This window comes from Heliangelus exortis, chromosome 5 (assembly GCF_036169615.1).
Source record: "Heliangelus exortis chromosome 5, bHelExo1.hap1, whole genome shotgun sequence".
Lineage (NCBI taxonomy): Eukaryota > Metazoa > Chordata > Aves > Apodiformes > Trochilidae > Heliangelus > Heliangelus exortis.
Window position 1 is genome coordinate 18,021,905 of NC_092426.1, and position 23,984 is coordinate 18,045,888.

Here is a 23,984-nt window from a genome sequence, read left to right on the forward strand (position 1 = left end):
CATGCAAAGTAGAATTATGTTAGTATTTGAGTGGGAAATTTTACCCTTCCTTGTGCTAATAACTGGTACTTTAGTCTGGTAAAAATGAAAAACTTTTCTCTGCTGTCAACTTCAAATATTACAAAAAATCACAGTTTAGTAAAATTGTTAGATTGGCTTTAATGACAGCACAAGTGCTAGTTCTGGTACGTTTTTAAGAAGAGAAGGTCAAGAGCTCTATTTGGGCTCTTAAAATACACGTGAACCACATTTTTTTAGGCATTATGTGTTATTGAATGCTGTCATCTAAACTTTTATGTCTTTAAAATGATGTCTCAAGGATTCAACTATATTAGCACTATAGAGAATGTTGGACTTTTCTGTATTTAGCAATTAAATATACAAGAGTTATTTCACTTACTTTCATGCTCTTTTCTATCTGGTTCTTCCCTCTAAACTTACATGATATGGTGACAAATGGGTAACTGGCAGATGTGTTTACTGAATATATATGGTTTGGACTGAGTGAGAGCTATAATACTTTAACAAATTAATCTAGACAGTACAGTGGCAATATGAGAGAGGGTGTCTCCACAGAGGACCAGCTTGCTGTGTATATCTGCAAATGACTGGAGTGTGGATCAAGGTCTTAGTGTGGACAAGAAGTGCTGGGAAAAAAAAGCAGGAATAGGGAAGAGAAGCAAAAATTATCATAGTCTTAAGGTGTATACAGGCTCAGATGAACTGGAAACCCTGAAGACAAACAGTGATTTCTTGGTACAAGTGGTTTTTTTTCTAAAATCTGGAGAAGAAAAGATGAACTAGAATGGGAAGTGTCAACTCCAACATTTAAAAAATTTATTTATATTCTGCAGTTGTTTTCTGCTATGTCCAGAAACATTGAAGAGCCTGCTTCTAGCCTATCAGTTGTAAGAACTGGAAACCAGAATACCACACACAGCAGATTTCTAGAGGAAGTGTGTGTGCAGGCTGAGACCTGGCTTCTACTCACACTTCAGTTCCCACAGTGCCAATAGTCCAGCAGCCGAGTTTCCTGAAAGCAGCCTAGTTAGTGGTTCAGTCTTTTTTTGCTCCAATAATATTTCTCAAGATTAAAGATAAAACCGGAAGACCTGACTATCATATATTTTTAACTTCCTGTTATTCCGTGTTATTTGATAAAGGATCTTGGCAGTTTGCTTCTCATTCCTCTTAGTTTGGCTTACTGGCTCTTATCTGTGTCAGGAAACTGCAGTAGAATTCAGTTTCTGAAACTGGAAAAAAGGTGGAATATAGATTATTTTAATAGCTGACTGTTTATTTTGTTTTTATACAAATTTTTCATCATTACTAACATCTACAAAATCTATTAAAAATTTTTTTTCCCACATTGCTGTTCCTGGATATCTGATCATATTTGCACAAAGTATGATAACAACTTTAAAAACTTTTAAAATGTACTCCAGTGAAGTGCATCACTAATACTTTTACCTTGTTTTGGCTTTGCTGCCAGCAACAAGTTAGATCAGATTTTCTAGTGCCAAAGAGTCAGGTAGTGGGTGAATTTTTCATTTTTCATTTCAACATAATCTTTTTCATGCTTTGTCTACTCAAGTAAACATGTCTGATTTTCCTCTCAGGCAACTGAAAACATTCATAGAAGGTCAAATCTAGTGTAAACGGAAACCTATACCCTTAAGGATAGAGAAAACACACAACATTTTTTTTCGTTCTGACCTCTTATTTTTCCTCACAGATTTATATGCTTTATATAGGAAAGCCTCATACTACTGCTGCTCTTCCTGCTGGCAAGTGAAGTTGTTTAAAGCTCCCTTTCCTCACAGGACTTGCTGTTTAGTAGAAAACTCTGATGCAATGGAGTTCAATAGCTGCTCTCTCCTTCAGACAATTGAGCTTTCTGTGCTGACAAGTGTTCTGGGAACTCTTTGACCCCCTCTTTCACATTCCCTGTTGCACAAATAACACTGGGTTGTGGCTTCCACACATAACAGTGGCTGACTTCACAAGTTGCTAAAGCTTCCATTATCCCTCTGCAGCAAAAGCAAAAAGCACTGTGACTTGGAATCTTGAAAATTACTAATCTGATCTTCAGCTGTAAAAGCTGGCACAACTTCTATAAGGCTGATGCCAGTTTACAGCAGCTGAGGTTCTCAACTTGCAGGGGAGGAGAGGAATTTTGAGTTTTACTATCCACCCTAAATATGAAGGTATAGTTAAGGGTGAAATTGACCATTTTATTGTCTTGTTTGTCTTTGAGTAGGAATCTACTGAGAGTAGAATTTAAATTCTACATTGATGGGGTTACAATAAAATTCTCTGTGTTTTGTCTTTTTTACTTGAGTTGTAGGGCATTTATAGTGTTTGTGGGCTTGGACAGATAGAGAGACTTGAAACAGGTCTAATTTGAGTCTGAGTCATATTTTGCAGAAATACTACTTTTTATTGATCCACAGTGTTTGCATCTTCATCTCAAACACAATTATATTTTGAGATGAAAAATGTTATAGCCTTGTAGCTGCAGTACTGTAGTATTATAGGTTTCCAGCTAATCCTGAGCTGAAAAAAGTTGTTAAATCCATCTAATGTAGTATTGCTTTGCATTCTAGTGAGAGATTGATTTTTTTTTTTTCCCCAAAATCCCACAGAAGAGGAAATTTGAAATGGCAAGTAGCCTGATGAGGTGGGCATGAGTCTTAAATGCAAGAAACTGCTGTCTCTCGGTGTTCACCCTAGTCACATCCTTTTAGTAGTGCAAAGAACCTAAATGGCCTTAGATCCAGAAGGTTTCAGGGGGCCCAGCAGTATGTAACAAATATCTAACTCTGCACATTGACTGGGGAACTACAACTCCATAGCAAATACACAAGTTCTACTCCAATTTTCTTTACCTCAAAACTGACATAATGTTATCAAATCTATGTTGTATTTCATATTCCACTGCAAAAGGTTTCTTTCCAGGAATGCATATGTGCTTATAAATCTTAATGTCGGTATTATTGTAATAATTGCCTCATTCCCTCATTCCCCTAGTGGAAAAGGATCTGGAGGTACTGATAAACCACCAGCTAAATAGGAACCAGGAACCAGCAATGTGCCCAGCTGGCCAAGAAGGCCAGCAGCATCCTGACTTGTATCAGGAACAGTGTGGCCAGCAGGACTAGGGAGGTGATTGCCCCCTGCACTCAACACTGCTGAGGCTGCAGCTCTAATACTTTGCTCAGTTTTGGGTCCCTCACTACAGGAGGGACACTGAGAATGTCCAGAGAAGGGCAACAAAGCTGATGAAGGGTCTGAAGCATGAGTCTTATGAGGAGCATATGAGGGAACTGGGGTTGCTTAGCCTGCTGCAATGGAGGCTGAGGGGAGACTTTGATGCTCTCTACAGCTACCTGAAAGGAGCTTGTAGAGAGGTGGATATCGGTCTCTTCTCCCAAGTACCAAGCAATAGAATGAGAAGAAATGGCCTCAAGTTGTGCCAGGGGAGGTTTAGTTTGTCTAATAGGTAAAATTTCTTTACTGAAAAGGTTATCAAGCATGGGAACAGGCTGCCCAGGGTAGTGGTGTAGTCACCATCCCTGGAGGGATTTAAAAGACATGTAGCTCTAGCACTTAGGGGATGGTTTAATGGTGGATTTGCCAGTGTTAGGTTTAAATTTGAAATTGATGATATTAAAGATATTTTCCAACAGAAATGATTCTATGATTCTATTCTATAATTCTATGAGTAATTTGGGGCATCAGAAAATAATTCAACTGTACCGAAACTAACAGGTCATTTATCCCTAAACTACTTTCTACATAAGATGGAAGGAAATTTGTGTGTATACCTCTGAAATGTGTGTGTATACTTCTAATGCCTCTGATGGCAATTGCACTTGAAAAAATTCTGTGCTGCTGCTGGGTGTTGTGTGATGGATGGTACTGTAGGTAAAGGTGAAACCTCAGATTACCATGGAGTCAGGTCACTCTCTCTGTCTGCTTCAGGGACAGGTGAAGTTATGAATTGGATGACTGCTATTCTGATTTAAAAAGTAACAGGAAAAAGAAGTGAATATTTGAAGCAAACTGCAACTGTAGCTGTTATGAAGAAACTCCTCCATGCTACATTCAGAAACTCCTATTTCCCAAATGCATCACCAGACAATGAGGCTTCACACTGCTGGATTGCTACCTGCTGATAGCAAGACTAAAATGAACAAGCAGCAGGAGAGTAGATAAGAGAGACTGGCAGAGACAGAGCTGGAGCTCTTTGTTCAGTTACTTGCCTTCTATAATGGTTGCCTCTGAGGCTTAGTAAACTCATATTTTTTAGTCTACATTTTCTAGTGACTCGCTACACCTTCAAAGCTAACCTGCAATAAGTTGGCAGGGAGTACAGAAGGGAGAAAAAAAATTGCCTATTGAAAACCTCTTAGCCCAGATATGAGTGCTGTGCAGAGTTAATAATGACCATTTTGACCACAGAGAGTGGAAATTATTCTAATAGAAGGAAGAAATAAAGCTGCTCATGTCATTTTGAAAGATGGCCATTGGGAGTAACAGTAAAAACGAAGAGGCTGAACACACTAATACCTAAAAAAGAGAGGGAAAATCTCCAGGAAACTAAATTCCTTTTGATGTTTCTAATGTTGTGCTCCAGTTCCCTGGAGCACAATCACTAGGATTATTGGTAAATGATTCTTACAAGCCTTAATATCTGTTAAGGATTTACTCCCTTTTTCATGGCTTTTATTTAATTTTGTAAACTGCTATGAAAAACAGATAGTTGCCCACAATGTGAAGGGAAGTAAAGAAGAATACAAAACAATCTTGCAAACAAAAAGGATGAAAATGGCAAACAACCTACACTGAAAGTTCAGATTGTGCCTCACTGGAGGGATTCAGCTGGGTTATTTCCCAGAGCTCTCTCTCCAAAGACTCAGGGTGTGGTAATTTGCTTAAGGTCTGCCATTGGCTTTGGTGCCATTCAGATACTGCCATCACACAATTTGCAGGCACTTTCTCTGCATTTAAATAAGGAAATGCAGCACATTGTGCAAGAGCAACTTTGTTAAAAGGAAAATTGTGATACTTATTTCATCATTGTCTTTAACTTTCTTTGTTCCAGTGACAGACAGCTGTTCCAATCAGGAGCATGTGAGATGCCATTCAGCTAGGTACTAGGGAGATTCAGATTAGATATTAGGAAAAATCTCTTCATTGAAAGAGTGGTGAAGCACTAGCACAGGTTGCCCAGGGAGGTGATGGAGTAGCCGTCCCTGAAGGTATTAAAAAATGGGTAGATGTGGTGTTTCAGGAGATGATTTAGTGGTGAAGGTAGAGTAGGATTGATAGTTGGACTTGATGATCTTGAAGGTCCTTTCCGACCATGATGATTCTATGGTTCTATTTGAACAGAAAAGAAGTGTGGTGTGTAATGATGCAATATCTTAGGACTCATTAAGAGAATGTTAGACATTTAGATGTGAAAACCAATGGAATTTCCAGTTGGTACATTCACTATGATCCAGAAATAAATTAAAGGTCTTTAAAGTTGTTCACTGATTTTAAAGGTGTCAAAACAAGTGGTCACCAGAAGACTGGAGTCTCTGTCACTTGGTGGGTTAGATCAGCTTTTCTTCTGCTTCAAATTACTTTTAAGCTTACAAATTACTTTTTACCTGTTTAGTAGCTGCTATCACAACTGTAATTCATTTCTATGGATGTCATATTTACATACAGGTTTGTGTCTTACGTCTGATATTTGAGCTTTTTTTATCTCAGTAATGAAATACCCATTTAACTTAGAGAATGAAAAACAACCCTTCCAGACTATGATGTTTGGAACTTCTCCATATTTAAGACCTTAGACAGCAGGTGAGATACAATTCCCACCAAACTGTATTTTGTTTTGTTTTGTTTTAAATTTGTCACTGTTTCAGGTGTTGTGTGAGTCCATGTTGTTTATTAGATTTTTTTTTTAATAATTAGTATTATTATGCTCTCTTCTATGCTTTCCAGCAAAATTAACTGTGCTTCTGAGGCCTGACCCCACCAAACTTCTTCTAAACTGATCTTTTGACTTTGAGATTCCTTGGGTTATTTGAATAGGAGATCTCAATCTTTGCTTTCAGTTCTATGTGTGGATAAAGACCTCTGCACACATGAGAACTGAAAGCGGTCTTCGATTTTGCAGGAAAAAGAAGCAGGTAAACTTCAAAGAATATAGGCTTGTGGTTTGTGAGAAGGGCCTTTTTCTGTGTAGGTATACTTTTTTATAAACTTAACTGTTTAGAGATTAGTAATTTGATTTTTGAATGTTTGATGCACAGACGCCCTGGGATTTAGAGAACCGCTTTCCACCCAGAATCTTGGCTTTAGTGTGTGTTACTGACTTTTACATTAAAGCTTATTACATCAATATTTCACTCTTTTGGCAAAGCAGCAATATACTTGGTGGAATACTTGAATATTTGCCCATCAGCCATAGAATCACACCTGATTTATTGAGGGCACTTACCCCATCAGCTTTGAACCCTTTTTGACAGGAGTGCCTGCCCGTTTATATATTTCGTGGAGACCTAATTCCTATACATAAAAAATTTGCACCACTGAAGGCTTTTAGAGTGCTTTTGTAAAGGTTGCTATGCTGGGAAATTCATTTATTGTCTTGACTTGAGAAATTAGTTTTGACCAGGTACATTTAAAATGTACCAAAATGATTCCTGTCATGCAACTTTTTTGATAAACAGCTTATGTTAATGAGCAACTACAAGTATAAAAGTGGTGCTGAGGTATGTTTTTAATGACTTCATACAGTTTTATCAAATCAGAAAACATGAGCTATAGTAACTATGATGTGTAGATAGTGCCGAAGAGCTCTTTTTTCAAAAAGAAACCACTGTGTAAACTGTCCTGAATAGCCCTGGCCATTCCATTTTGGTAATGGGATTGACTAAGGACTCCAAGTCTACTCTAGAAATCAGATTTCTTAATCAAACTTGTATCTTCTGATGCTTCCTGGTCTTATATCTTTGGGGAAGGGTGTTTGCTGAAGGCTGAGTTACTGTGGTGTGCTGAAGGAGGGGGCTCTGAGGAGAAGAAGGAGAGCACAGGGTGAGCATCTCCGGGTGAGCTGCCAGGATTCCTGTCATGGTGTATTTGTATTGAAATGCTCAAAGAGCTTGTTGAAATAGTTCTATTTGCCATCCAAATTGCTCTGGGGTTTTCATGTTTTGCTCAAAATTTTTAGAGAACCTGAAACTTTTTGTATAAAGGCTACTGTAGTGTAGACCATTTCTACAGCTATGGAAAAAGCCAGATGCACAGCAACACTGAGATGTGGTTGCTGCAGCGTGATAAAATGCAGAGGTCACAGTACTGTAGTAAACAAATTGTTGCAGTTGTGGGCTAACCAACCAAGGTAGTGTCACTATACAATTCATCTGACATTAATGAAAAAGTGTATAAAAATAGGTTGCTTATGGACACCTTGGCTTTTGTAACTTTAAGGGATCTTGAGTATGTCCAAAGACCTATTTTGCCAGATTATTGACTGTTAGAGCTAATAAAAATATCCTAGGAAGGTATCCCATTCTAGCTGCACTAAGCAGAGCAAAGCCAATCCTCTGAGCCCCAGCACAGCTCTGCATTCTGTGAGTCTTGTAGCTGAATTTGCCAACCATTGTCTGCAAGTCAGCGTGCTCTGATTACCCAGTTCTTGGCTCAACTTCTTAGCTGGGGTGCAGCTCATGGTAAGGATGACTACATTCCCCCCAGAACTGTGATGGCTTCTGTCCATGTGTCTCAGGTGTCTCTGCTCTTTGTTTTTCAACACTTTTTTGTCTGTGGTTGGAGCAGATGGAGCCAGATTAGGTCTGACACATGTTTGGCAGCAGTAAAAATATCTTGCTTTGTACCTTGCCTGCTTTCTTCACCATGTGGTGTCTCAGGACTGCTGCCCAAAGGGCCTGCTGCTGCATTACCCTCCTTATTTAATCCCTGGTGCTAAGTCTGTGAATAAAAGAGAATAATGAAGAAACTTGTGCAGAGGCTTAGTAGTTCTGTGATGTGGAAAAAGAAATGCTTCCAGGTTCTTAGCCAAGGAACAGCAAATGAAATACCTTGAGGTAGAGGGAGCTAAATGATGACACATTTATCACACTTTCAGAATTAACAAAGTTTGGACAAATATTAAAATATTGGCAAAAGTTGCTTGTTTATGGAAGCTGAACTTATACATTTTGTTGTTCTAGCAAATTAAACAATAGTAAATTCTTCACTTTTGAACAGTGCTGCAGATACTTGTCATTAGACATGAAATCATACTGTATGCTGTTTTTATTTTGCTCAGTGGCATGACAAAACCAGAGAAAGCTAAAATGTTAAATATGGAAAATAACAATGCTCTTTGCTCTTTGCTTTTACTTAAAACAAGGTTATATTACAGGCTTCAAAAATAGAACTTTAATAGAAACTTAGGAACTCAGCTAAAATAAAACCCAACAAAATAAAGTTTGGAAAGCAAGCAAACTGTTCCTATGTAGAAACAAAAATAGAACAGAAGGAGTAAATTTAGTACATTGTGTACAGAGCTATAGTATTCACCATTTCTTTTATTAATATAATTCTCTGAAGTAAATCCATTTAAAATAAGAAAAATTCTAAAGAATTGAACCGTTTCATTAGTGTATTTTCAAATCTTGCTCAGAGTTAGGAAAACTGATCTTACTAGGTCTTCCTGAAAACTTTTCCATTTTGGATATCCTTCTTGCTCCATTCCTCCTTTCAAAAAAACAATTGCTTTTTTGTTTAGTTTTTTTTGACCCTCACACCTCTAGGTAATATTACAAAGAGATTCATGTAGTCAGCCTTAGCTTATGCAGTAGAGTGCAGGGAAGGAGAAAGAGGTATCTTCTACATACAGATTGTAAAAGTGATACAAATACAAAAAGGAAAATGTGGCATCTTGGTTAAGATCTTACTCTTCTCCAGCCTTAGCTAGTGCTCCTAAGTATCATTCAGGGATCATTCCCAGTGAAAACACCTGGACAGGAACAATTGCAACCAATGCAAAGCAGAAGTTAGTTTCTGGACTCGATGTTTTGTGCCTCTGAGAGGCGAAGAGTCATCTCTAAATCTGCTGTGTTAATAGCACAGTTGATGCAAACACGTACAAAGTCAGTGCCAATGATGGTCCCATGCTATTTTTGCCATCAGTACAAGTAGAGAGGTGCAGGTGCACAGAGTAGTGGATGCTGCTGCTTTTTAAATGAGAGAGTGGATATGTTTTTCCGGGTCCCCTACCAGTGCCTCCTTGAGATGGAGCAGCTGGAAGCGCGGTGCTTGACTGAGAGGCTCAAGCCATAAGCAGGGATCATTGTTCCTCTTTTGTGAACACTGCATGAATTTGCCTGATTGCAAGTACCCTCACTGCAGGGATGACATACTATTACATTTTAATGTTTCCCTAAATTACAACATTAACTCTGATATTGTTTTGATGCTTTTAAATTGTTCTCTTCTGAACCAATAACGTGAAACTCTATCAATCTATAATTTGAAACTATTTTGAAGCAAATGGTGTCAGATTTGCTTTAAGTTTTGAAAGAAAGTTTAGCTTTCAGAGCTTTCCTATTTTCTTATATTTTGGGGCCAAAAATCTTCATTAGATTACAGAGTTTTTGTTAGGTGTGCTATGGAGTCTTGAACTGATCCCAGCTACTTTTGCAGAGTTAAGCAGCTTGTGCTTGATTGAAGTGTCTCTTACAAAAAAGTATCTGATCTTGATTAGAAGAAAAAAAGATGGAAAATCCATACTTGCCCCTAATACCGTTACAATGATCATTTGTCAATAAAAGCCTAGTTTAAAATGAGAACTTGCCTGGCCTTAGCTTCAACATCTTGGATTTTATTCTGTATTTCTCCAGTAAATTAATGTTTGGTTTACGTGTTTATGATGGAAATAAATGTGCTTCCACATTTTAACCAAAACACTATTTTAAACCAAGAGTCTTGTAACTGCATGTATATGACAGTTTTAATCCCTGTGACTTAACTGGCAAACTAAACCTCTGTGGTTTTGTTGGAACAGTGGAAAAACCCAAACAGCAGCTAGCCAGATTCAGTATCAGTAACTCAGATATCTCTTTTGTCATCTCTAAAGACATCACTAACTCAGGTAACTTAGGCCTTCTGGATATACAGAGATATTTAATGTTCTCTTCGGTTGTTTGTATGCTGAATTTTTTTTAACCCAAACCTGTGGGAAAAGGGCACAACCTGAGGGTGGCAAGACACTGGAACAGGTTTCCCAGAGAATCTGTGGATACCCCATCCATGTAAGTGTTCAACAGCAGGATGGATGGGACATTGAGCACCCAACTCTAGCCCATGCAGGGGGTTTGGAACTAGATGATCTTCAAGGTCCCTTCCAACCCAAACCATTCTATGATTCTGACTTCCATCAGTTCTCACTAATAAAGATTATCAACCTAACTGGTTGTGTTTTCTGGGTTTTGATCTGATTTTTCACTTGACATTGGCTTAACTTGAAGGGACTCTGATTCAAAGATGCAATTTCTTACTAAATAGCAAACAATAACATGCATGTAAAATGTCCATATACATATTTATGTATATATATTTATATACAAGTCAAAGATATTTATGTAATACAATACAAATTTGCAAATGGAAGTAATTCTTTGGTTTGAAACATGAGATGCTCTGGGGTTGCAGAACTGATTATCATCTGCAAGAGTAATCAAGATCCACTGGCATTATGGAATCTGAACCAAAAGCACTAAAAATAGATTAACTTCTAGATTTTATTCAAAGAAGCCAAGAACAATTTTTTAATAAATTAAAGAATTCACATTCTCTGTGGTTCATGCCTTATATGGATTGTTAAACTGGAAAAGACCAGTTATAGTGTGTCACCTAGGCCAACTCTTTCCCTGCTTGGGATCGCCCACCACATTTTATTAAGAAAGGTTTTGTCTAGTACATTTTGTAGTCAATCTTTGCTATAACTTCTGTAACCCCCGCTAGAAATCTAACAGTTGCTCTCGTTAACGTATTTCCTTCCTTTGCTGAAGTCCCTCTCCTTCTCCGTTTCTCATGTTTTCATCTTTTTTACCACAATTTATTCCCCCATCACATTAGGTCTTGAAGTTCTTGCATGCAGTGTCCTCCTCATGCAGCTTCATTGATGGCAATTTTCTCAGAAAAATAGCTATTTTTTTCACTGAAATTTTTAGCTCTGTACACAGATATTGGCCAATATTGATACAATTTGCATTTACATTTAACTTTTTTATTTTTTACTCCATTTTGATGAACTGAATGCATATTTATTATTTTGCTTGTGTTTCTTACATACATGTCAATTTATAATCTCCAACAAACTGCAGTGGACTCTCTCATTATTTATTGTCTTGATGCAGAGTGCAGTTAAATATAATTAACTGGATGATTATCATTTGCTGGTAGAATTTGCTAAGAATGCATATGATCCTGCAGGGAGTTGCTTGCTATTTCCTGCACCACTGATCTGATGCTGTTTGGAGAGAGCCTTTTTTTCCCTCTCTATTTACTGCTTCACTGAGCTGGGAAAGGAAGAAAGTAAGAGTATGAAAATAAGTATGCCCTGGCTTGTGAATAACTATCTCACAGAGAGTGGAGAGAAAGAGTTTTACATGGACTGTGTTGCAGTGCTGAGGTGCAGAAACACTAAAATATTCTTAATTGGACCATGAAATAAAGGTAACGATGCTAACGTTTTTACTGTTTATGTGATACTAGGGGACTTATTCAGACCACTTGATTTTGGGTTATTTTTTCTTTATTTTCCAAGATCTCTTTGTATATGTGAGATTCTATGCCAGTAACATGCTCTTTAAGTGTGTAAAACTGACAAGTTCCTGCATTAGGAATAGAAGTCACCCTTTTGCATAATCCCAGTGTAGTCTGCATGCCACTTGTTACAGTTCGAAGGAACATTAGATTATTTTTTTTGTTTTGATCTGCGAGAACAAAGTCCAACCAGCAAGGGTTGGGTGCAAGCATAAACTTTTGACAATTGACACAAGCCAAATGATAGAACCCCACGAAGGTATGGGGAATATGCTGCCAGGCAAAAGAGGGAAAGAGGAGAAGGAGAAGATACAAGAAAAGCAAGAGGAAAAGAAAGAAACGGAAGAGAAAAGAGTAAGAAAGTGTGAAATACAGGAAAGAATAAGAGAGACAGAAAGTCACCACCAGGGATCCAGCTGTTCTGATCCTGGACAGGCCCGATGCAAGATGGTGATGGGTCGGTACAGGACATCCACAACAGAGGGGGCCTCCTTATATGCCCCTAAATTCCTGACGTTCCAGCACAGCTTCTTTGTTCCCCGAGGAGAGGGGAAGTCCCCTCCTTCCCCCCCCCCCCCAAGAGGAGAGCTGTCAGTCAGTTGCAGCCAGATCCAGGTGTCCCATTCAGGTCAAGGTGTTCCCCCCCCCATAGTCAGGGCCATGGAGGGCAGGCTCACCTGGATGGGATTTCTGTCTGTCCGGCTCCTTGCCAGCTCATCAGCTGAGGTGCTCCATGACCACTGAGTCATTGAAGGCTGCCCTGAGGAATGTCACCTCCCAGGTGGTCGATTGCCACATCCTCAGGAGAGGGAGGGTGTTCCTCCATCCACTTATCAGTTTTTATCTCCTTCAAGGCACCACTCTGAGCTCCGCTCCAGTCACCTTTATTCACTCTAAAATTGTCTTTTCAGGCAAAGAGTGGAACCTCACAGGCACCAGTCCTTCCAACTTTATTCACTTTAAAATTGTCTTTTGAGGCAAAGAAAATCCCAGTCAGTGGAATCTCGCACCACTAAATCCTCACTTAAGCCTTTAGACATTCTACACACGAATTTCAGAGATGCTTGGCTGAGGAATAGGTATTCTGTGTTGTGGTTTGGTAATTGCCACTATATAAGCTGATTCCTCAAAACTAATGTTAATGTATTGATGTTTGCCATCACATAAGGTGGCAGTTTAAGTTTCTGAGATATTCAGCAGCTGAGCTCATCTGGAGGTAAAACTCTTTTCTGTTAACTTGCTACTCATTCTCTCTGCTGGAATTCAGACCTGGGTCCCATTTAACATTTTATGACTTGCCTTGCCTTGCTCATAAAGTGTGGCAAAGCATTTTCTCTACAGCTAAGTTGTGGCCTGATACAAAAGGAAGTATTTTTAAGCCAAACTTTGTTTTGATAATTATTTAAGGGTCTATTTTATTGTCATTCAGAGACACATTCTGTTAATTTTTTATTTACTTTTAGGACTTCTGAGGTGCTTTTAGCGATTAGATTGGTACTTCCAAGAAGCAATAAACCTTTTTCTCCACACCTGATAGAAACCCAGCTAACTCTTTTGGTGCACTTTTTCAGTTCAGTTTCTCAGACTGATTCTCATCTTCCAAGTAATGCCAAGTAAAACCTTACCTGGAAAATGTTTTTCCCATCTTTGCTTTTGAGAATGTCTGACTCCTTCCTTGCAGACTTTCAGAACTTTGTGAATTTCTGTATATTCCTCTTCCTTTATATTCTGCAATGTTCCCTAAAAATCTCTTTGGACATGCTGGGAAGCATCACGCTTAGACAACAAGAGCCTTCAGATGACTGCGCAAATGTTAGCTAATTATGTCTCCTGTCATTCTGTGAGTTTCACTAGTTTTATCATCCACATTTGCACAGATGGGAAATTCAAACAGAGATTTTAAAATTATTTGCCCTCGGCCAAGCCATATGAGACAGTCTCGGAGCTGAAAATGGAGCCTTGCACAACCCAGAGCAATTCACCTATCTGTTGGAGAAGAACTCAGTCTGCATAAATATATCTGGTGAAAGTGCTGTGAGTTTCATACAAAATATTCTGGTTTTGGCAATAGCAATAGCTATCATGCAAATAGCAGAAAGTGCATGCATCTCAATGCCGTAAGGGAGAGCTATGATAATCCCAATTGCTGTGTAACATAGCCTGTGTATGTCACCTGATAATTCTGACCCCCAAACACAGAAACTGAGCAGCAGTTTAAACTGGATATTTTTTGGCATACAGTTTTTATAAGGTTAATTATGGGCCTTTCTCTTATTGCATATCAATATATAAATGCATCCAAATTTTGTAGGTTTTTTTAAAGAAAATGTCTTAAAAGGAATATCTCTACTTTTGTGCTTTTTTTTTTTTGAACATTAGAACACAGCATGATATAGAGAGAATATATTAAATATATAAGTATAAAGAATTCTAATAGTCATTGAGTCATGTTTTAGTACTGAGAGAGCAGGGAAGCAGCATGTAAACATGAGAAGGCTCCTGGGAGCCCTCGTCTCAATATTGCAGTACTCAAGGGGTGGCTACAAAGAAGAGGAAGGCTCTCTGTTCACAAGGGGGCACACGGAGAAGACAAAGGGCAACAAGTATCAGTTGCACCAGGGGAGGTTTCATCTCAATATAAAGAAGAAATTTTGTATAGTGAGAACAAACACTCCGTGGAACAACTTCCTCAGGTATGTAGTAGAGACCCATCACTGGAGGTTTTCAAGATGTGATTGGACAGGGTAGTCTTGTCTAGGCTTCCACAAAAAAATGACCGGATGATCTTTTAAGGTCAAATTCAATGGGGACTGTTTTGTGATTTTATGAGAAAGCTGAAAAGTCAGAATTTAATGGAAAAGTTTTTAAAGGATGAATTTTACCACTTTTGTTCTTCGTGTACAACATTTAAATGGCTCAGATGTCTTAGTCACCCCTTGCTGAGTTCCTTTAGACGTATTTCTCAGCATTATTGCACAGAGAGTTGCTTAAGGTCTAAGAGATTCATTAGTATTTTGCTATACCTCCTAGTGTGCCACTGTATTTTTGAGGGTAGCTTAGATCTGACAGTGAGGTTTAAAAATCAATACTAGGATTTTAAAATTATTTAGGTAACAATCAGGGAGTAGAAATGTGTAACTCAGATAGGAAGAGCAGATATAATGTGTAGTCTACCACTTAGACGGTGGCCTATTTTTCAGCTATTTTTGTTTTATTTTGCAGGGTTTTCAAGACCTGAATTCTCAGGTCAGTCCAACAGGCAGCAAGAGGCCAAACCTGATCTAGGTGCTCTAAGTAGAGTCCTCCAGATTCCTTTTTAACCAGTTCCACAGTGTGGTTCAAATAATGTATTAATGGTCAATCTACACTAAGTATCTGCCAGTGCAGCTACTAAGAAATATAGCCTGCTAAAGCTAGTGTTTTTCTACATCTCTTTTCCAAGCTGGATTTCTGTGTTAAAAGTTTGTTACAACTTTTTTCTACTTGCATGCCTTCTTTCTGACCACATCTGACTCTCAGTAATTATCCCATGATGATCATGTTGTAAAAGACACAGGTAGAAGCAGGAGATGTATTATCTGTAAGATAATAAGCCAGCTCTCCACTTGCTGAATTCAAAATTCTTTAATTCGTCATTTTTCATCATTTAGTGAAACTTTCCTGACCAGTCATATCCCATAGAGTACCCAGCTGCTTGTTTCAATGAACAGCATAGAGGGATATGGTACTCTGATTTTACAATAATGTCTGTTGGAAGAACAGAAAGATAGAAAATATGGGGGAAAAAGTGAGAAGGAAAGTGAGTCACGTAGTATTAGAGCCGTATTAATCATGCTTATCCTGGGAGGAGCTCCCAGATAGCACTTAAGTTACTATGACCATGAAAAAATATTTTACTTCTACATTATTAGGAATTCATTTATAAGGCCTCCATTATGTAAAGTAGCTGTCAGCTCTGGTGAAATCTATTACAGTTATCTTTATAGCTTACATTTCGCTTCTATGTGCACAGCCTTTAATCTAGAAGAACTACATTATTGCAAGGGGATATTCTAACTATATATTTCATGGAGGTTTTTTGCATTTACAAACCAATCTAAGTATCAATAGAGCATATGTAATCCACCTATAGATGTGTTTCCACAGATCTTTCCAGAACGTATTTGCAACTCGGAAAAGTTACTGCATGTCAGAACTCAGATACATTTCATTAGTAGTATTTGAAGTTTTCAAATACTAGTCAGTGTTTTTTCATGTCTGTCATGACATGAAAAACATGTCACTCTCAAGACCTGCAACAACCTGTAAGTATCTTTTTCCACCTGCTGCTCTGTCATGTCTGAAAAAGGGTTTTGAACTTGCAGGACAGAATTGATCAGAGATTTATTTAAAATCACTGCGTTAGCTTCTTTGGTGAAAAGTGTCAGATGTGAATCCTAATTCCATCCACTGGTTAGAAGGAACGTGTTCTGAATTTGCATCTTCTGTCTGAGAAATTTTCAGCATTACCCTGTAGTTAAAACTGCAGGCTGCGAAATTCGTAAACGGGATAGTTGTTGGCTTATGTTGATTCTTTACTAGCAACCACTGTGCAGCAATTAATTTTTTTTTCATTCTGAGATGTTACAGAGTCTTCTGGGTTTTTTTTATTCCTGTGTAGAATGTGAAATGGTTTAGGCAAAATTAAATGTCCCAGGTGACAATGACATTGCAGCCATTTCTCACTCTATGCAGCAAGACATTTCATGATTATTGAATGTACTTTTAATTCTGGATTAATAATAAATGTATGTGTCCTGTAAACATAGGATCAGATCCCTTTCTACTCCTTTTCAATTTGTAACAGCATCATGTGTTTATTTCATAACTAAAGGTGATCTTTTTCTGACAAAATAAAATCATTCTTCTGTCTATGAACATTTCCCAAAATGCACCGTGAACTATTTACTCTTTTAAAGATGACAGCTTATTTGATTTTACTGTTGTCTTTCCATCCCTCTGTGCTATGCATTTTTCAAAGTATTTTTAGAACCTGGAATTAGAAATGTCAGAATAATCACAAACATTGAAAAGAAATAAACATTTCCCTATTTTTGGTCAGATCTGCCATTTCAGGAGAAATATCACTGGGTTCTCTTCACTGCTTATCAAATCTTAAGATTATCAATCTTATCAAATCAATCTTATCAATCTTATCAAATCTTAAGATTTGATCTTAAGCCAAGATGAAGCAACAAATCCAGAAAAAAAGTGCAGCCCAGAAGTAGGGAGGAGTAATCACACGTGCTACATAAAGTTAGTGGGAAGCATTGCTATTCCAGAATTATTCATGACTCATAGAATAACCTTACCAAAGGGGTTGTGAGTGGAGGAGAGTAACCTTTTAGAAAAGAATATGATGCTAATGATACCACAAACTGGACTGAGATAGTTTTCAAGGTCAAAATAAGTAGAAAGTAAGTGATTTGAGGGTCACCTGTCTGTACTGGATGTGATGCAAAGCTTCTGATTGCACATAATATAGTTCTGTGTAGAACCAATTATCTAAGAAGGATTGAAGGGAAAGGGAGAGAAGAAAATAGAGGGAAAAAAAGTCTGTGTCAGACAGTATCAAGGAGCAACATTAGCACATGCCCCTACCCTGCTTTTATAGGGAAGAAAGTAAAAACTTTTCTGATGGTAGCTTTGCTGTTGTATAGCAGAGGTAGAGTTAATGCAGTGTATCCTTTAGGACGATGAAGGTGTTTATAAATGAACACCTTACATAATGTAGTGTGTTTCTGTGCTTTGAAGGTGTATAGCAAACTGGCAGAGCTGCTTTGAGTCCCAGCCTAAAATGGCAGGCACCTCCAGGGCTGGTGGCAGATTGCTCTGTGGTCTTTGCTATTGAGGGGACAGCATCCAGTCCGTGCTCAGAAATGCTGGGACAAGCAGTAACCTCACTTTGCATGCTCTTTTCTGGTTACCTAGGAAATGAAAAGCTGTTGAGAGAATGAACTGTTCCTGCATGGTACCTTATTAGTTTTCTCTCTCCTGCCTTCTTGTGCAGTGATATCCCACTGATGCTTGGAGTCTCTCTATGCCTATGGATTTCAGAGCAGGAGTCACATCTCTAAACACAACAAATGTCCCACTGGGAAAATATATGCCCACTCGTCAAATCATCTGTACTCATATGTGAATAGATAGATTCAAGTGACTCATAGGACATTCATGCATAAAAGTGGAGCATAGTTAATGCTGAAGTGTTAGAGCAAACTGCTGCAGGATTATTATACTCCTAAGAAAAATTATCACAATTGTGCAGTTGGTATTCAATATTTACAAGCAGAACAGAGATTGAACATTTGATCATCTGGCAGTGGACCAAGAATGCTCCCCTAGTACTGTAAGGGATATCTTGAGACAAACAAAATGTGTCAGAAGCTTTCAGGAGGGATTACTATTAGCAAAATGATATAGACATGTAAAGCTTTGCCTACAAAAATGTGTTAAGTAAATAAGGCTGTAACAATAAGAGTATATGTATATAAGGCCAGTACATAAGAGTATAACAATCAGGGAAAATTGAATGGTGCTTTTTTCAGGCAAAACAGTGGAAATAAATTATGGGATTTGTGTATAATATCAAAATCCAGATGCAAAGAAAAGCTTACAAATGTTTTACTAAATAGCCAAATTTTGTAAATAACCTTGAAACTGTTTAGACTAGATTAGCAAAATTAAACAGAGTTCAGTAGTAGAACTCAAGAATATAGGCAAATGTCAGCTAGCAGTGCAAAATTATGCAGAAGATGACCCATGCAGAAAGGAGTATTTTTTTTTATAACGAAAGACTGAGTGAAATCAAGAAAGTGATATTTGGATTCAATTGATTCAGACATTGAATAGGAGAAGATGTATCAGTGAAAGCAAGAATAAAATTATTTGTATATTTGTTTGTAATGAAACATTTATATAGTGTTTATTATGAGAGATATTTGACAATTAATTTTTTCCATAACACTTTTCATTTTAATTATTGTTTCTCCTTGTATTTGGGCATTAATAAATGACTTGTAGGCTGATGAAATTTGCCAGAAAGAACAAAATAAAGCCTACAAAGCAGATTCCTGCATATCTTTATCTCCAGCAGCTCTGACAACAATATTTGCATATAATTAGACTTCTGGGAAATACAGATTCCTTGATGGCAGTCTGAGGAGCTGCCTGAAATCTGGTTAATCACTGATTGTTTTACAGTGATGGCATTATTAGAAAATTGTTTCAGCAACAACAAAATCTGCTTTTCCTCCCCTTCTTTCAGCACACCAACAGTCTTTCGTTCTTTGGCTTTATGGCAGCATTTAGAGTTTGATATGTTGGCTCAGAGTGTATGGAGTAGAATGGAGAATGCAGTATAGAAGGAGTTTTAAGGCAAAAAATAATCCAAGAAATTAGCAGTGTATTCGGAGCAACAGATCTGCTTCTGTCACTGATGACAGAGACACCCACAGCTATTTCAACTATTCAGGGTTAAATCTGCCAGATGTATTATCTCTTCTGAGTCAAACTTCACTGTATTTATTATGTTAAAGTCAAAAACCAACCAAACAAAAAGGATTCAGCAACTGTTTTGTCCTGCTACAGTTAAGGTATAATATTTAGGATTGACAATAAAATATGATGTTTGGCACAATAATGTCCTATTTGAGAAACAAAAATGCTGATGCTTTTAGTATTAAAGAGATTTCCAAAATTAGTCTTTGACATGCACATGCTTACTTTGGTTGCACTGAAAGTCAACTGGTTCTGCAAAAGCAGCACTCAGGGTTTCACTTCTTTCTGTGCCTTGTAGTATTTCCTCCATATTTAAGCTACTTTCCAGGAATTAACTCACACTGGAGTAAAAGGGCATCTTCTCCTGTGCCTTTCCACTTCAATGCTTCACTCTGCTTGATTTGTCCTTTAATGTTTTCTTAATGGTATCTGTATATTTGCAAGAGCTTGGTTGTGTGTCTAAACAGATCAGCCCTGCTTTTAATAAGTTCAGGGTAAGCCACAAGAATTAATCACTGCAGATTGATGTCAATGACATATTTTTCTAATAAAAATATTGATTTCACTGATAAGACTACCAAAATTTTAAAGGCCAAGAAAATTGCAGCCTATAAATCTCTGTGTTATAAATATATGTTTATCATATGAAAGTGCTTTGTGCTTCAGATTCCAAGTTTCAAATTAGAAGTACCATCTTTTTTAGCATTTATCTTGTAAACTACAGATTTATTGCAACTTTACAATGCTTTATCTAGGATGAGGCAGCAGCAGCTTTTAATATATGGCATGAAAATTTATGATTGAAAATTAAAGTGCATCAATATTTTCAAATAAGAAGTGAAAAATTCTAGCATAGTACATGGTGTTCAGACAAAAATACAGAAATATTCAGGTAAAGTTTGCAAATTAAAAAGTGATGATAGACTTCCTTAAGGTTATCTCATGAACGACAGTGTGGGCTGAAAGCTTCATGTTAGTTAAAACTGAGGAATTTAACAGACTGGAAAAAAAAAAAAACATAAATAAGAGCAATAGTTGATATATGTATGACAATGCATTATTCAACTGAACAGAGTATAAGATTACAAAGCATTCATAGTTTCACCAAAAATCCCTCTGCAAAACTGTGAAAGAGTAGAAAAAAAATGTTTTCTGAGTTAGTTCTTTGAAGTTGTTATTCTCTATTTCTATAACAGATATAAATTTGGACTAAGACATGTATGTTTTTGGTCTCTTTGCTTTGTGTTCTGCCTTTCTAGTCCCCTCATAGGTGACTGGCCTGGGTAATACCCTAACACCTGTGAAACACAGTCCCAGATTGCAGCATGTGGATGATGTTCCAGGACATGCAGATGGGGTGTGTTTCCTGAGCAGGGAGAAAGGTCCAGTTGAATAACTTTATTGGATTTGAGAGATTTTTGTGGTGCCTTTGGGGTGAAAAATATCTTTTCTTATTTCCCCATTTCCTTTCTCCTGTGAATTTCCTTTTGTAGATATTCACCTGTGACCCCCTCAGAGGGCCATTTAATATTGAAGCCAGTGTTATACTGACAGTTACAATAAAACAGGAGAGAGAATTTAAACCCAAGTTTTTAATATTGCTTCATCTCACTTACTAATTTTCTCTCTATGCAGCCGAAGTTCCACATATGTCAAGCCTTGATCCATTATAATTTTATCAGTTGAAATTAAATGGCAGTTAATATTTATAGGGACATCTACAACTTCATGATTTATCAAGTGCTGAAAAGTATTATGGCAATCCCATAATTTCATGTAATAAAGAACATTTCTCTTCCAGTTTGGTAAGTCCCAGAAGTCTCAGAAGTCTGTTCTGTCTGTCCAACATGAAGTTGACTCTTCACCATTAGGACATAACTTGTCACCAACAAGACACACTTGGATTAAACACAAAATTTTAATCATGCCTCTTGTGCCTAAGGTGTTTGTTAGATCCAAAGAGAAAACAGAATGTGTAAGACCCAGCTAATGAGCACAAGCAAATAACTCATTCCTAAGACCATGATCTGATTAACAAAAGCTGGAGGGAAGTCAGATAGCACTGTTAAGAGCAATTATGAACTCCTTATCACCTCTGTGACCTAGTCTGCATTATGGTGCATTGTGTCTATACCTTCCCAAATCTAATAGGCTCATCATTAATTCACTAGAAATGTAGCCTCTACTGTTATGAAATATGCAAATTGCTTAAAAAGCATATTTGAGTTGTTAAACATACTTTACATTACAAAATTATAAATTTGGCCAGAAGCATCAATATTTTTACTTTAGTTCTCACTGCTATAATGTAGAGTCATAAATATTATATAATTATTAAAATATACTGTTGAGACCTTTCAGGAGAGTAGATCACCACAGATTTATATGTGCACATCTGCCAGTGTACTGCAGTTCAGGGTGTACAAATAAAGCTGCATAAATGTGCAAAGGGATATAACATGAGTATGTGGAAAGTATGTCCATCCTGAAAGATAAAGCCTTCTCCTTTGATTCCCCAGGCTTAGGGAAGAGTGGCTGGCAAGCTGTGCAGAGGGAAAGGACCTGGGGGTGGTGACTGGCAGCTGAATATGAGCCAGCTGTGTTCCCAGATGGCCAAGAAGGCCAACAGCATCCTGACCTGTGTGGCCAGCAAGACTAAGGAAGTTCCCCTGTACTCAGCACTGGTAATGCTGCACTTTGAGTACTGCGTTCAGTTCTCTGCCCCTCAATAAAAGAAGGTCCTTGGGTTGCTGGAACAAGTTCAGAGAAGAGCAGCCAAGCTGGTTAAGGGTCTAAAGAACAAATCCCAGGCAGAGAGGCTGAGAGAACTAGGAATATTTTGTTTGGAAGAGGCTGAGAGGAGACCTTATTGCTCTCTATAACTACCTAAAGTAGGTTGTAGGGAGGTGGCTGCTGTCCTCTTCTCTTAAGCCAACAATGAGGGATGCTCTCCTTAGTCCTCCTTTTGTTGCTAAGATATTTGTAGAACCAGTTCCTTTGTCTTTAACAGCTGAAGCCAGATTAATTTTTAGTTGGGCATTGGCCCTTCTAATTTTCTACCTGCACAGCCTCATGGCATGTTTGTAGTCCTCATGATTGGCCTGCCCCTTCATCCAAAGGCCATAAGCTCTCCTTTTTTCCATGAATTGTAACCAGGTCTCTCTATTCAGTCAGGAAGGTCTTCTTCCCTATCTGCATGTCTTTTGCCACATGCTTTCAGCTGGTTTCTATGTCTTTAAGACTCACTTCTTGAGAAATGGCCAGCCTTCCAGGACTCCTTTGCCCTTCAGGATTACCTCCCAAGGCACTCTGTCCCTCTTTGAAACAGGCCAAACACTGCATTGTTCAAATGAGGAAGCTTTCATTTTAATGTTGTACATTTCTGGCCTCTTTCTTAGGCCATATCTTCTTCTTCCAAAGCTATGAGGGCTTAAAAAAAGCTTAAGTGAGTACTTGCAGTAGAGCAGAGATGATTCAAGGAGTTTAAGTCAAGTGGACCAAGTAGATATGCAGCAACTGAATAAACAGCTTCTGTTAAGTATTTCAAGTTTTCTGGCTTTTAGTGGTCAGGTTTTCAATGTAAAATAAAAGCTGACTGAACTAAATTTGTAATGGGGCTTGGTGAAAGGCAAGGACTACTTCTCTGAGTTATAGCTCTGGTTTTGACTAACATTTTATTAGAAAAAGTATTTCTACACTGGGTGTTGTGCTGTTGTGGGAGATGCCTAAACTTGCTTGGGTCTAGTTAGACTGACCTCAGAATCTTGCTAGCCACAGCAGTTCGTAGCTGTGCACTAGCTATGTTCTAGCTATGTTCATAGCAGTTTACAGCAAATGCACTCAAATTGCATAAAGTCAGTTGTCTAAATATTTCCCAAGCCTTGACCAGAATACATCTTTACATTGTAAGAGAAGAATGTGAGCGTTCTGCAGGTATTTCAAGGATAGATAGAGACTATCTTCATCAGAAAAACATGTTGGTCTATGCTAGCTAGTGTCAGGTTTTGAGTACACCATGGCAACCGGTGTCAAATACCTTGACTAAAGCAAATGTCTCAGTTAAAAATTATTAGCACACTTTTGTCACTGCTAAGTATGAAAGAGTTAGCTAGGGTTAGAACACAAAGACCTTGTCAGTAAGGGTGATAGCAACTAACAGAACTGAAATACTTTAGTATACTTTAGCTGTTTAGTGGAGACAGAGAAAATATTTTGTGCTATGACTCTAAGGCAAAAGCATTGAGGCAATAAGTAAAATCTTTAAAAAGACCTTTATTTTAACAATAACACTCATACATCCTCTGTATCTGTATTCTCTCATTTCCGTTTTACCATTCTGAAGTTTTTTAGTGATTGCAATACCCATCCCTTCTGGAGGAAAACAAAAAAACTGTACAGGGCTGGAAGAGTCTCATTTTCACGTTCAACTGACTTTATTAAAACTGTTTTCCTGAAGATGGCAAGTGTAAAAAGAGGTTTTAAAAGAAGGGGGGAAAGTAGCTTTCTGAATTCATTCTAAAGTGTGGCAAACCTGTATGGAAGTAAGAGTGATTAGAGCTGTTGTCTTCATTTGACATGTTTTCTGACAGGCTTGGGGGAAAGCTGCAGAC